This window comes from Crinia signifera, chromosome 8 (genome assembly GCF_055691185.1).
Source record: "Crinia signifera chromosome 8, ASM5569118v1, whole genome shotgun sequence".
Classification (NCBI taxonomy): Eukaryota; Metazoa; Chordata; class Amphibia; order Anura; family Myobatrachidae; genus Crinia; species Crinia signifera.
In genome coordinates this window covers 67,271,485-67,286,152 of record NC_139224.1, presented here as the reverse complement: position 1 = coordinate 67,286,152, position 14,668 = coordinate 67,271,485, and the positions used below count along the sequence as shown (strand labels likewise).

Below are 14,668 nucleotides of genomic sequence, written 5' to 3'. Positions count from 1 at the left end.
ATTTAAAGAGGTTATACTCCATTTTCTCGTTCATACTGTAGTTGAGAGGATATAGTTGTACACAAAGTGGCCGTAGTTGCAGACAGCCATCTTCTGCTGATGCAAAATTTCAGTCAACTAGTTTGTGCATGCATAAGTGGAAACCCTTACCACCCATTTATTTTATGTTGGCAAAAGTCATCAGTATTATTCGACCTTGCACCATCCTTATGTTATGTACAAAAGATATACTGTATATGCTACATATTGGCATCCTTTACTCAACTTGCACAGAGCTTCTGATACACCCCCACAACACTCACAAAAATCCCATGAAACTTCCATATTGTCACTGCCCAGTTCCTCCCTCAAAATATTATATTTAATTTATAGACTGTTCTGGCCAAGTTCCAGTGAACTTACAACAGAACAGGCATGTGCAAAAATACTAGGTTCACTTCTGCGCATGCATGGATGCAAAAACTTGTAATTCACTCCTGAACATCCACCTCAAAATCAGGCCCTTGGCAGAGAGCTTTGTACTTAATTCAAAATCAACATTTACTGTAGGGGGCTGTCATAGCACCCTGCTTCAGCCTGTGTGTAGATACGCCAGCCTAAAAAAGCAACCAGCACCATTTAAAAGTATTAGAATGGCGCGCTTGTGTTCGCCAGACACTTAAATCACACTTTCAGAATTTACAGTTATTACATACTGTATATGTTGTATGGGCATCTCATAGGCACACCATTCCTTAGAGCATATAATGCTGATACAGTTTTAGAATTTAATGACAAAAGAACTTCAGTGTTAAGTTACACTAAGCTGCGAATGCTCGGAGCCCAGCGAGCAGGTGAATCCCGCCTCATCAAATACCCCACCCACCACCCTGTGCAGGGCTACGAATGCGTACACAGGCGCACACATGGGGGGGGGGGAATCATTCACATTCTAATGCTTTTCCCTCTGCTCACAGCGCTGAGTAAGTCTAGACTCACTTGGTGCTGCAAAGGCCATGGGGAGAAAGACGCCGGTGTGGATGTCAGCGGCCCTCCCTCCCAATGGCCAGGGAACATATGCTTTTTCTGGTGGAAGCCCAGAAAATGCGGGCAGCATGCCCCCAAGCACATTAAGTGCGTCCCAGCAGCTACCCTCCTCTCCAGCAGCCCACATGCCTACAGTATTCTGGAGGGAAGAACGTGCATGCTATGCCCCTGTGCTGCTTATTCAGGCTGCAGCTTCCTCCCTCTCTCTTCACACTTCAGCTCCAGCAACCTCGCCATAGCTATTCATAGTATTTTGGAGCTGATGGAGCAGAGCCTGGTCACTATCATCCAGAAGCAACAACAAAGCACCGGTGGTGAAGGAGGAGAACGACCCCATGACTGCCAAGTTATTTTGCTGTGTAAGGCAGCTACAGTTTGAATAGTAGTGAAGAAGAGGCTGGGTAGGTGAATGAGCCGGAGCCAGTGAGGCTTTATATACAGAGGCCACTGCCTGCTTACTAGCTGCTCTACCATACAAGGTATTCCAGACCATGACCCAGTAAACTCTAGCATCTCCTGAAGTTCTCTGATGAACTAATGCCTCACTGAGGTCAGGCAGGGGGACCAGAGGGAACTAACTGACATTGACACACTAGCATTTACTGCAGGTGACAGAGTGACAAGGGTCACTTACAGTGGGTGTTAAAGGAGGCAGGTGATATGGGGTCGCGGAGGCACGTATATTTGGTGACACAGGAGCTAGGAGCACTTATTGTGGGTAGCACAGGGCAGGGTGGCAATTACTGTTGGTGTCTCTGTAATACCCCTTTCACACCAGAAAATGCAAGGACTTACCCGGAAATATGGTCCCTGGATCCTCCAGGGATATTCCCGGGTTGGCCCCTTTCACTCCAACCTAGTCCCTGCATTTTCTAGAGTGAGGGGGGCGAGAAAAAAACACACACCCTCCCCCATTTAACCAGCTTTATAGTTTAACTGGCTATAGCTCCGGAACCAATTGACCCATTTGAACAATCCCAGTATCATGTTGAAGAACTTTTGAGTGGGCTTTAAGCGATACTGGTCCCATGAAACTAGCCCATGTGTTTACAGAGCAATCTGCCCTCAAAACACATCAACAGCCATGAAATTACATTTCAGAAATAAAAAATTAGTTTACCTGCAATACCTCTGGAAGCAATTGACCCATATGGACCAACCCAGTATCAGATCGAATACCCAGCAATTTGGGTTCAAATGAGATCCACCACAAGCTTGTTTAATGGGGGGCCTCAGAACCAGTGGGGTCAGAATTAGCGGGTCCCATGTTATCCTATGGGGAAAATATTCCAGCTTTGACCAGCTATATCTCTGGTTCCCAGGGGCGCTAGTGATGCTTGTTGGAAAGCCTTGGCCCTCAGCTTCAAAATGAGCTATGGTCGGGAGAGGGTGGGTGCACACAAGCTCCGTCAGCAGGTAGTATAGACCTGGCAGCTTCCCCCAGTGGTGGCTGATATGGGAGGTGGTCCTCAGGCAGCAGCTATGTCCCCAGGCAGTGACCTGGCGGCTTCACCAGCGGCAGTGCTCATTACCATTACCATGGTCAGCGACAGCAAGCCGGGTAAGTACCTTTCACACTAGCCTTTACCCCAGGCTGGTCCCGAGAGCAACCCTGCTAGCTAGCAGGGTTGAAATCCTGGCACATTAGTCTGGGAATTTGTCCCAGGAGCCATTCACACCATAGCTATTCCCGGGTTGTTCATGGGGCCAACCTGGGAATTTTGGATGGTGTGAAAGGGGTATTAATTACTCTAGGTGACACATAGGACAGTTTCTGTGGGTGACTCGGGAAATAAATTCAGGTGACACAGGAAGGGGCGAACTTAGAGGTTTTTTTTTTTACAGCAAATAAGAACCACTCTACCTTACTGCAACTCCAACAATTGCTGCAAATAATACAAGCACTTAAGGTGCGTACACACGTAAAGATTTTATGTCTGATCTATCTGGTGGGAATAAAAACCTGGAAATGTATGGGAGCAACTAACAATCAAAAAATTATTCCCAAACACTTGAAAACAGACCGTGATCAGTCAGACAAATTGTTTAATCATTCTGATATGACAAATTTATCAAAGCATATATTTATTTTCTGTTTTCCTGCATTTGGGTGGAAATTTTTGATTGTCAGTTGCTCCCATACATTTCCAGGTTTTTGTTCCCACCAGATAGATCAGACAGAAAATCTATACGTGTGTGCGCACCTTTACTATGAGACACAACAAGCAGGAGTGACTTACTGCAGGTGACACATGGGCAAAGGGTACTTTAGGTATATACACACTCAGTGATTTTGCCCAGCGTGTATGTACAGCGATGATGTGAAAATCGCTGGCCTGAAAAACGCATACACACACTGAGCGATTTTTCCATTGGCCACAGGGGGTGGACAACTTTAAATAGCAGGATGCTTATGCATAGCCATCCACCCCATCGCTCATCTTCTGGGAATACCAGCAGATGAGTGGTTGCGGTCGGTGATGATGCTGGAGCATGTATCAAAGCTCACCTCTCATTGCTGGCCCATACCCACTGGGTAGCTTTTGAGCTGAAAGCATCTCAAACTGTAAAAGCTGCTTTCAGTTTAAAATCACCCAGTTTGTAAGGGCCTTTAGTCTGGAGAGACAGGGACAGGAAACATTTAGGTCTATGGGGCAGATGTATTAAGCCTGGCAAAGAGATAAACTGGAGATAAAGTGGAAGGAGATAATTCACCAGCCAATCAACTCTCAACTATCATATTTCAAACACAGCTGAATGGCTGGTGCGTTATCTCCTTCTGCTTTATCTCCGGTTTATCTCTTCGCCAGGCTTAATACATCTGCCCCAGTATTCCATGCTCCCGATTCACCGTTTTTTTGGGGTGAATCGGGCAGTTTTCACTCCTTGCAGTGATTTTTTTTTACTGAAAATATGATTCACCGTATTCAATTCGAAAGCGAACAGTGAATGCCGGCCAGTTCTCCGTTTCATGCTCGCTGCAATTCGCTGGTGTATTTCAATGGGGTTTTCACTGGTATTCGCCGAGAGTATATTCAATGCTAGGATGGCAAATTGCTTTATCCCTGATTTTTGCCATGATTCACCATTTTGCATTTGACATCTTTTTAAGGTGAACTGGAAAGTGATCTTTTAAAATAAAGGGTTTCTTTTTTTTTTGGCGTAAAATAAATCAGATTTTTTTTTTCTGTGAAGGAGCATGCTATTTTTATTCATGTGCTTGCAGCACATTAATATATATTTAATTGTTATTTTTTTTTACACTTTCACCAGCAGGAGGCCGGGAGCCGCTCATTATATATTCATATATTCACTTCGCTCTGGTCCCGTCTTGTTACGTGCGGGACCAGAGGAGTGGCTCCCAACCCCCCTGTCCCTTGCCAGCATTTCAGCCTCTGCTGCCTGTGCCCCGGGAGCCACCCCCCACAAATTCTGGGGCAGGCAGGGAAGCTTACATCCAGTGGCGGAACTACCGAGGGTGCAGGGGGTGCAATTGCTATGGGGCCCGGCGGCTAGGGGGGCCCCATGGACAGCAAGCAATAGTTGTATTATTTTATTTGAGAGCCGCCACGGCCACTGGCCTCCTGCTTCAACATGCCTCCGCTACTGCGGGGCAGGGGGGTGGCGCCATGCAGAAGGAGCCGGGCCAGGGGGCTACGCAGATGGAGCCGGGCCGTGATGAATGAGTCGGGCGGGGAGTGTAGGAGGTAGCGCCGTGTGGGTGATGCATAGCGGGGTGGGGGTCAGAAGTAGCCGGGAAGGGGTGCGAGGTGGCGCCCTACAGAAGGAGTCGTGTGGGGTGCGAGGTGGCGGAGGGTGGGAGATGACGCTGTGCGGGAGATGCTGGGCGGGGAAAGAAGCAGGAGTGACACCGCGGATCCTGCAGGTGCCCGCCCCGCGTCCTGCATGACAGACTGTCCATCCACACAGGCCGCCAGCGAAGTGCCTGGCCTGCCTGGGACAGAAAGGAAGGGAGAAGGCAGACCCGGCGGACTGCTGCTAGTGAGAAGTACTACTGTACACAATAAGTTTCAAATGTTTTATTTAATTTTTTTTTATGTTTATCTGTCATACAAATGTAATGTTTGCTGCCATCCTGCATGCTGCTGTCATCCTGCATGCTGTGCTGTGACTATTTACAGGCGGTGATGGGTGATCAATAGGTTCTTTTGGAGTATACTCGGGATCTGGGCGCTCTCCTCACGGATTTCAAAGAGATTAGACCTTTTTCTGGGATCAATATATTACAAAAGGTTCTCCTTTCTGGGATACTGTAATATAACAAGAAAAATACTTCCCTTCCTGTAGATGTTTGGTTTTTCCTAATTCTCTCTTCTTCCTCCACGGCCGTCCTTTTTTGATCTTTCAATTGTCGGCGTATGTAACGAGAGAGAAATGCAGAAGGACCAATGTGTAAACCAATTTCAAAAGATATTATATTTTCAAGGAGACAAATCTCCTATTTTGTTTTCCAAGGTTTAAACTGTGTACAGCGTACCTCACTCGAAACACAAATTCATACACTCATCAAGGTATCTTTTTAAGGCTGGGTGGCGTACCCGTACTCACGATGTAGTTGGTGTTAAAACACATATAGTGGTATCTTTATTCAGATTGTAGTGTAGAAAAACTTTATTTGCAGGTACAAAGACAATAAAATCCAGGGTGCAGGCAGTGTCAATCTTAGTGTCAACACTCAGGTTTCCAAGGGTCCGGACCTGGAACCTGTGCGGACCACTAATCTCACACTTACCCACTCCTTCTGGAAACAAAATCACACTAGTGCAGGGACAACATGTTTTGAGACTTCTGTCTCTTCCTCAGGTTCCTGACTAGTGTGGTGTTCCTCCTCTGTTTTTATTCCATTCCCGTCCAGAACTTCCGGTTCCAGATCTCCGTGACGGGAAGTGCCCTGTTCGTATTTTCTTTTTCCTCCCCGCTTCTCTTTTTGATTTTAAAATGATCTCCCCCTTCCGTTTTACATGTTCTTAAGGACTCCCATCGAGGCACATACAGTGCGGCTGTACCGCTGTCTATTTACCGCACTCGCCGCTATTATTCTCCGCTGACTTCCGGTTGGTGAATAGGTCATATCCGGTCCACGCGGCTTTACAGATGGCGTTCTCCATTCTCCCGCCCTTGCATTTGGCTTCTATGTGTAGTCTTATAAAAAAGTACAATGGAATGGGTCTTAGTTATTTCCGGTTTCATGTGCTACTATAGTCCCGCCACAGTACAATCTTAAAGGGCCAATTTTGGAAATAATTTTCAAGTTATATATGGAGGTTGGTTCTGGGGAGAAAATATGCAAGTATATATATGGGAGTAAATACGAGTAGAAAAACTAGAAAGTATGTGGAAGTACAGATATATGGAAGTAAAAATGGGATACGAACATGTAATCAATAAACAATTTTGAAAATCTTCTAAAAATTGTCTAAAACATTTTTTATTAAAAGTGCTTTTTCTTACAAATTCTCAAAGGAACCACTTAAGTTCAAAATCATTATTCAATCCTGATGGAACTAAAGTTTTAAGTTTAAAAATAATTTTTTGTATTCCCACAATTCTTTTGATGGCACTTATTGAACATTTATGTGTCTCCAAAAAGTGCTTTGATAAATGATGTGTGGTCAATCCTTTTTTAATGTTACGGAAGTGTTCTGAATTTCTTGTTTTCAGGGGTCGAGTGGTTCTTCCTACGTAGGCTAAACCACAGCAGCATTCAATGAGATAGACTATGTTAGATGTTTCACAGGTGATAAAGTCTCTGATTTTTACAGTGATGTTGTTGACAGAAATTTCTGTTATCTTTGATGTTTCTGCAGAGACCTGTTTGCACCCGACACATAAACCGCAGCGATGGAAACCTTTTGTGCGTATTAGGGTTCTTCTTTCTTCTGGCATGGCACTGCGTACTAATTGGTTCTTCAGATTATTAGACTTGCGGTAGATAAACTTGGGTCTCTTTGGAATTAAACTCTTGAGTACTGGATCTTCCTGTAACAGGTGCCAATGTTTGTTAAAAATCTTTTCTACCTGTTTGTGGTTTTTATCAAACTGTGTGAAGAAGGCAAATTGAAGGGCGGTAGAGTTTTCCTCTCTTTTGGGGTGTCTCTTCTTGGTGTTCCTTTCTAGTAGTAGACTCCTATCCTTCTTTTGAACTTCTTCTATTGTCTCCAGTACTTCCTTTGTTCCATACCCCTTAGCCAGAAATTCATCTTTCAGTTTAGAATTCTGGTGTTGTAAGGTCTCAGGATCACTGCAATTTCTTCCAAAATTGCATAAAAATTTAATTGACCCCCTCAGGAAGACCAATTATTGCTGGAACCTGTTCTCTGACATCGAACTTATCGGCATTAATAGACTCTTGCCTCCAGCCCTTGGTGGTACTCACTAAATCTTACACCAAAGATACGGGAGACGTTTTAAGATCATTGCAAACAACTACATGGAATGAGCAGAAATGGCTGGGCACAGAAGATGTGACCTCTTTATACACCTGCATCTCACATGAAGATGGCCTTCAAGCCACCAGCTCTTTTCTGGAAAGATTGGATTAATCCACAGCAAGAAAGGACTTTATCTTGGATTCGATTTCCTTTATCTTGCATAATAATTATTTTTATTTTGAGGGGAAGTATTTCCTACAACTGAGAGGAACGGCAATGGGGACAAAGTTTTCCCCAAGCTATGCGAATCTATTCATGGCTCGATGGGAAGAGGACTTCATCTACGATAGCATAGCTTGGGGGAATAAACTGAAGAAATGGAGTCGATATATAGACGACGTCTTATTGATATGGGAGGGCACGGAAGTCGATCTAAGAAACTTTACAAAAGCGTTGAACCAGAATATCCATAATATCAGGTTCACCTTTGATTTCAGCAGACAGGAAGTACACGTCCTAGACCTCACCATATATACAGTTGGCGAAATAATCCATACGAAGACCTACCACAAGCCGACAGACGTCAATACATTTATCCCTATTGACAGCCAGCACCATCGCCCATGGCTGAAGGGAGTGCCAAAGAGTCAGTTCCTCCGGTTGAAAAGAAATTGCAGTGATCCTGAGACCTTACAACACCAGAATTCTAAACTGAAAGATGAATTTCTGGCTAAGGGGTATGGAACAAAGGAAGTACTGGAGACAATAGAAGAAGTTCAAAAGAAGGATAGGAGTCTTCTACTAGAAAGGAACACCAAGAAGAGACACCCCAAAAGAGAGGAAAACTCTACCGCCCTTCAATTTGCCTTCTTCACACAGTTTGATAAAAACCACAAACAGGTAGAAAAGATTTTTAACAAACATTGGCACCTGTTATAGGAAGATCCAGTACTCAAGAGTTTAATTCCAAAGAGGCCCAAGTTTATCTACTGCAAGTCTAATAATCTGAAGAACCAATTAGTAGGCAGTGCCATTCCAGAAGAAAGAAGAACCCTAATACGCACAAAAGGTTTCCATCGCTGCGGTTTATGTGTCGGGTGCAAACAGGTCTCTGCAGAAACATGTGAATGTGCAGCGAATGCTAAACAGGATTCGCTGCACATGGAGAATAAAAACATTGAATACTCCCCTTAGTCTGGTGACACAGGGGCAGGTTACTTTGGGTCAAATTGAATTACATGGCTGAGTTAGTTAATACAAAAACCTCAAAACCAAACCTAATATCCTATCCCTAATATACCATTCCCTACCTGTAATACCTTAAACCTAATGGGCAGCCTAGAGGCCAAATTATTCTTACCAGCTGTTAAATTCTGTGAGCGTTATTAAAATGTTATGGCTGTTGGCAGCCACTAGAGGGTGCCCGAGCTATTCAAATGTAGCCCCATTTAGACCGTCTGGTTGTTGGCGTCAGCTTTTTCAAATTGTACCCCCCCCCCCATTGATTGCAATCTGATATGCATGAAAAGTCACCTATTTGAGCACTGAAACTGGACTTTTTGCTGTGCGCCCATTCGTTTGGTCGGGCTGTACTTGATCTTAATGCATGCGAATAGTGCAAAGAAATCACCAATTGAATATCACCCCGTGATCTCTTGACACCTGCAGCTGGGCAGCCCCAGATTAACAATATGCAGCTGCAGGCCTCCACATAAAAGTAGGCCCATCATCATGACAGCCCAATGATTACCAGACAGACACAGCTGGCCCCGTGTTTTGCTATCAATTATAAGTATTACAATTGCAGCTATATTTTACACATTTGTGCAAATGTTGTACTGTTATATATTTAGGGAAACATTGGGGCTTATAGTGTATGAGTTCTACATGCCTACACGGCATTAGCCTCACCTCCTCCATAGGATTTTACTTTTTTGGCTCCAGAGCCCTTAATCTGGCCCTGTGGATTATTACTCCCTCTTTTCCCCGGGGACTCAGTCTCCGCTCTAGTACAGCCTGCTCATTTGGCTGTCAGTGCAGGTAAGCAGCGGGAGAGACTGGACAGCGCTGGAAGCAGGTAGGTATTTAAGTGTGTTTACACAGTGTAAAAGAAGTGTAAATAACATTTTACATTTCATGGTGTCTATATCTTTATTTCCACAATCTTTTTACAGGTGACCTATGAGACCCAGGGGTCATATTAATGCGCCGCATGCTGGGTCTTGTAGTTCGCCTGTAAAAAGCAATGTGTTTTAATCTAATCTTCACACCCATCAACCCAGTGTCCTCTACCCTGGGATCTGGCATTGGCATCTTGTGCCATTCAATGATCCATCGCTGAAATACTGACTGCATTTTCCCATTTAAGGGTTCCCCTTAAAAACATTAATTGGCCTATGCGCCTAAGCTGGTAATGAAAAATGTGCAGTAAAAAAAAACAAAAAAACACATACACACATTTCACACTAGCTGTCAAAACTGTGAGGACCAGGGTCCAGATGCACTAAGCTTCAAAAGTGATAAAATGGAGAGTGATAAACATCCAGCCAATCAGCTCCTGCCTGCCATTTTTTCAAACACAGCCTGTGACATGACAGGTAGGAGCTGATTGGCTGGCTGTTTATCACTCTCCAATTTATCAATTTTGAAGTTTAGAGAATCTGGCCCCAGGACTGGTTAATGACACAGGGGTACCATATTACGTGTACTTTTTCCACATTTTCAGGTTGTTTACAACATTATCTGGATTATACAGTATGTATATGTTTATATACCACTTTTATGACCTAAAATAATAGCATATTGTGTTTGTACAGTAGTTGCTGAAAAGTTTTAAACACTGAATCATCATACAAGTCTTCAATAAATACTAAAATACCAAGTGCCATCCAGTTCTGTAAAGAAAAGTCAGGAATTACTTTCGAAGAGACAGCTTAGTGGAAGGTAAAGTATAGTCACCTTATAGAGGGATTGACGATGGGGAGGGGCACTGTAACAGCGGGGGGGGGGGGGTGCTAGGATCAGTCACAGGGAGGTGGGAGTGCACCCGTGGTTCACCGCTGAAGGCACCACTGGTGCACCTTTTCTTTGCATGCACAGAAATTTCTTGTGCTCACCACCAAGGGGTCCATTAAATTAAATGCATTTTCACTTTACAAAACGTTTGAGAATTGCATAAGCATAAACTTTTGCCTGTCCTTCAGTCGTGCCTTAAGACTAGTTTAGCTAACAATTGAGAGAAGGAGGTGGCTAGAGATCAAGCTGCGTTACTAATGTGCTTTCTTTTTTAGGTGCTAAATTAAAATCACCCATAATAAAAATTGCACCTTTCTTAACATCATGCAATTTTTGAATATATGCTTTCAGATAATGAGGTTGTCTGGAATTGGGAGCATAGAGTGACACTAGGGTAACAGTGACAAGCTCAGATCTTCCCAACAAGAATCAAGTATCTACTCATTTGTTTTCTAATTTGAAAGGGCAGGATTTATGAAACAGTATAGCAACTCAATTTCTTTTAAATGGACCACAATAATTATAGGACAGAGGAGAGTTATTATTAGAGATCTTAGGAGGGAAGTGCAAAGGGAAATGTGATTCTTATATAGCAACTATCTCCGCTTTTTGATCTGCAAAATATTTCAGAGCCAAACACCTCTTACAAAGGGGGAGTTCAAACCCTTAACATTAAGGGGGGTATTCAATCTTGCCCGTTATTTCTGTACGACCGAATTAAAACCCATCCTTGACTCGCCTGCAACAGGGTCGCCTCCCTATGTAGGCGAACCTGTATTGTCGGAAACTGCCCCTGGATTGCAGCGCCTGTTTTCGCCGATGCTGGGTCTTTCCGACTGGTGAAATATATTCTGCCAGCCAGAATAACGGGGCCTACATTGACCAAGTCAAAATAATATTCCACCTAATAATGTCAGAACGGATGCTACTTATATGCCCGGTGAAAATAGAATCCGGGATTGATTAGTGGAAGGTTAAACGTTGATAGGAATATCTAATTTTCCAGGAATGCAGGACATTAATCAGGGCTGTATATAACCATTGTAGAAATTTTTTAGTAAAAAAGTTTTTTATTCTTTTTTAAGTAAACTACAAGATTATTTGAAAAATATAAAAATTAATGGTGAATTAACCATCATTACGTAGTAATATAGCGGATATTGATTGGTTTCTGTTATTAGATATACTGTATGCAGATATGCCATAATATGATTTGTTACAGCTTTTCTTATAAAGATTTCTAGTTATGTCTTTGCCACTATCTATATAATTATTACACACAAACAGCAGCATGATCATTTTAAATTGTTAGTTACAAAAATATTATATTTAAGGTCAAATAGAGGTTACCGTTTATGGTATACATAAGATCATTCTTATTTATACTCAGAGGGCACAGAGATACAGATGGAATGGAGCATATACACATGTGGGTTAGGTAAAGAGTACAGAGGCACAGGCGGAAGGGGGGGGCAAATGTGCAGATGGAAAAGGGGGGCTGAGGCACAGATGGAGGAGGGACAGAGATGCAGATGGGAAGGGGGCAGATGTACAAATGGGCTAAATTGAGGACAGAGTCAAGGATGACCTCTATATAGCAATGCACTGAAATAGAGAAGAGGGTGATCATACCTCCCAACTGTCCCGTGTTCCACCCACAGGCAGCAGTGTCCCGGGGTGGTGGTGGGGGGGCAATTGGAACTCCCTTGCTTCTCTGCTTAGCATCTATTCACTGGGAGAGAGGGACAGGGGACATGGCCTGCAGGTCATAGAGCGCTGGCCATGCCCCCACAGTCGTAAAAACGAGATTGTGGCACTTTGCGGGAAGTGACAAACATTGGCAAAAGGAGTGACTGATCTTGTTCTCACCTGGGTTGTGGAATTTCCCACTCCCAGCCACCACCCATTTTAATTGTTTTTAATTGTTCTTAAATAGTTTTTTTTATTCAATTCTTATGTGACCCTAAGATGGTTTCTATTTTTATTTTTTAAACACCTCCCTATTCACAAGATCGTCGTTTGATCCAATCATCTGTCACTTAAAGAGACCATGATGTGTTTATAAGAATTTGTTGGGCTGTAAGTATGGTACACATTATTGATGTATAGGGACCCTACACAGATGGTGATATCCCTTAAGAAACCTTTACAAACACGGTGCTATTAATTACTTTGTGAGTTTGGTACGCCATAAAGGTTCTACTGTACCCTAATTGATTAGTGACTATAACACGATCCTGAATTACATATACACAACTTTCTTATTTTATCTTATTACCCATCCACATATATGGAGTTTGTGATATGGTCTGACGGGAGATAAAACCGCTATGTGATTATAAAGATCTTTATGCTTGTGAGTATGGGACGCAGCCTATCGATTATCCATAGTGTCTGACACAGAAGATGACCCCCTAAAGAAACCTTGATACACGGGGTCTCACAATTAATTTTGTGAGTTCGGTACAAACCTATACACCATTCCCTTCACTTTGATTATTTTTTCACTTAAAAATTACTGACACAATATTTCTTTTTGATTTTTTATGAAAATCACATCGATTGATTCACCATCACTTGTTAATTTGAAGTCAAGCGCCATCATTGTTGTTTCTCAAATATAGGGTGACATTCTATGGGATGAGATAAATGCGCATTTTTTTTATCTCGCACCACATCGCCGCTCTTCCCACTTTTTTAAATTGCATTTTTTGGTAATAATTAACATATTTAATGGGATGCGATTTGGAGGCTGAAAAGTGCGATTTGCGGCGAAGTGGTGCGATTTTATGACACAAAAAAAGTGCGATTTCTTCCGCCGGTCATGTGCGAGTTTTGGACCAACCGGAGTGCGACTTACAAGACTGTCTCCGCATGACTGAGAACCCCCTAACCTATTGGCCCACCTCTGTCCTCTCCATTATGCATCACACCATCTATATAAAGGGGCACTGGCGCCATTTCACTCTTTGATAGGAAGTAAGGAGCATGGAAAAGAGCAGTGGCAGTGAGCAGAGGGAGGCGTGGCAGAGGGAGGAGTGGCAGAGGGAGCAGTGGCAGCAGCCAGCCAAGTGGGAGAGTCAGCAGAGGACTGCTGAGGTCGTCCTCCATTACAGGGAGTGGCAGACAGCATGGCCACAGCAAGGCCAGCCCCAGACCAGGCCCTGGCGGACCAGCCCCAGCAGGAGGAGGTGGAGGATCCGCTGGCACCCCCATCCTATACCCAGGACCTATTCCGTAACCCAGAGCAGCTGCAGGAGGGCCACATGTCAGAGGTGGAGGAAGATGGAGGTGAGGAAGACACTGGCATGGAGGAGGAGGGGTACATGGCTGGAGTAGAAAATGAGGAGGAGGAGGAGGTAGAAGCCGGCCGCACAAAAAGTGGCCGAAAGGTCAGATTCTCATACGAGGAAAATGCTGCGCTTGTCCGGGCTATCATACCCGTGTTTGACCGGTTACTGGGGAAAAGTCACCACAAGACTACTGCACAGCGGAAAAGGGCCATGTGGAAGGTGGAAGGACATCACCCAGGTGGTGAACGCTGTAAGTCAGCACAAGCGCCTGGTCAGAAATGTCAAGAAGAGGTTCAACGATATCAAGAGACAGCTCAAAAGTAAAATGGCCATGGAGTTGGAGGAGGCCACCAAGACTGGCGGAGGAAGCCCCACCACTGTCTGCTACACGTCCTATGAGGTCAAGTTAAAGCGAATCATACCCCCTGAGGTCCTGCCTGGCATGCATGTCGCAGACACCGATAGGCCGCCGACGCCACCCAGAGCTGGTAAGTGTGACCACATGCAATCTTAAACATACATGGCAATGTTTTCAAACTGTAATGTTCACTTGTATTGTTATGCTAAGTAAAGTGCTGCTGTGGAACTACATAGCCCAGCAAGGTCAGGCAAAAAAAATTGCCTGCTCCTACTTTCAAATTGGTCATAATGCTGGGCCTTGTAGTTCCACAACTGCTGATATTGATCAACACTTTAACATTCTTTCTAGCAGCTTAACATGTATGTGGCCCATACAACATTGGTGTACTGGTGGTTTAGCTGCCATGCCTACATACCACAGATTTTCCACCAGTTGTAATGTGACAAATAGTTTAATAATAATCTAACAAAAAATTCAGGCGTAAAACATATGTCAAATAATGTGGGGACTAAATAATGTAGTCCTTAACCAAAGGAAGTATTGGCCCTTATTCAGATCTAATCGCAGTACAAATTTGTTCT

The 14,668-nt window shown here is 43.8% G+C and overlaps 1 protein-coding gene across 3 annotated transcripts in view; it reads left to right on the top strand.

Moving 5' to 3' along the window:
* Positions 1–14,668, top strand: part of L3MBTL2 (L3MBTL histone methyl-lysine binding protein 2) — a 176,564-nt gene that overhangs the window by 136,490 nt on the left and 25,406 nt on the right. The window lies entirely within an intron of this gene.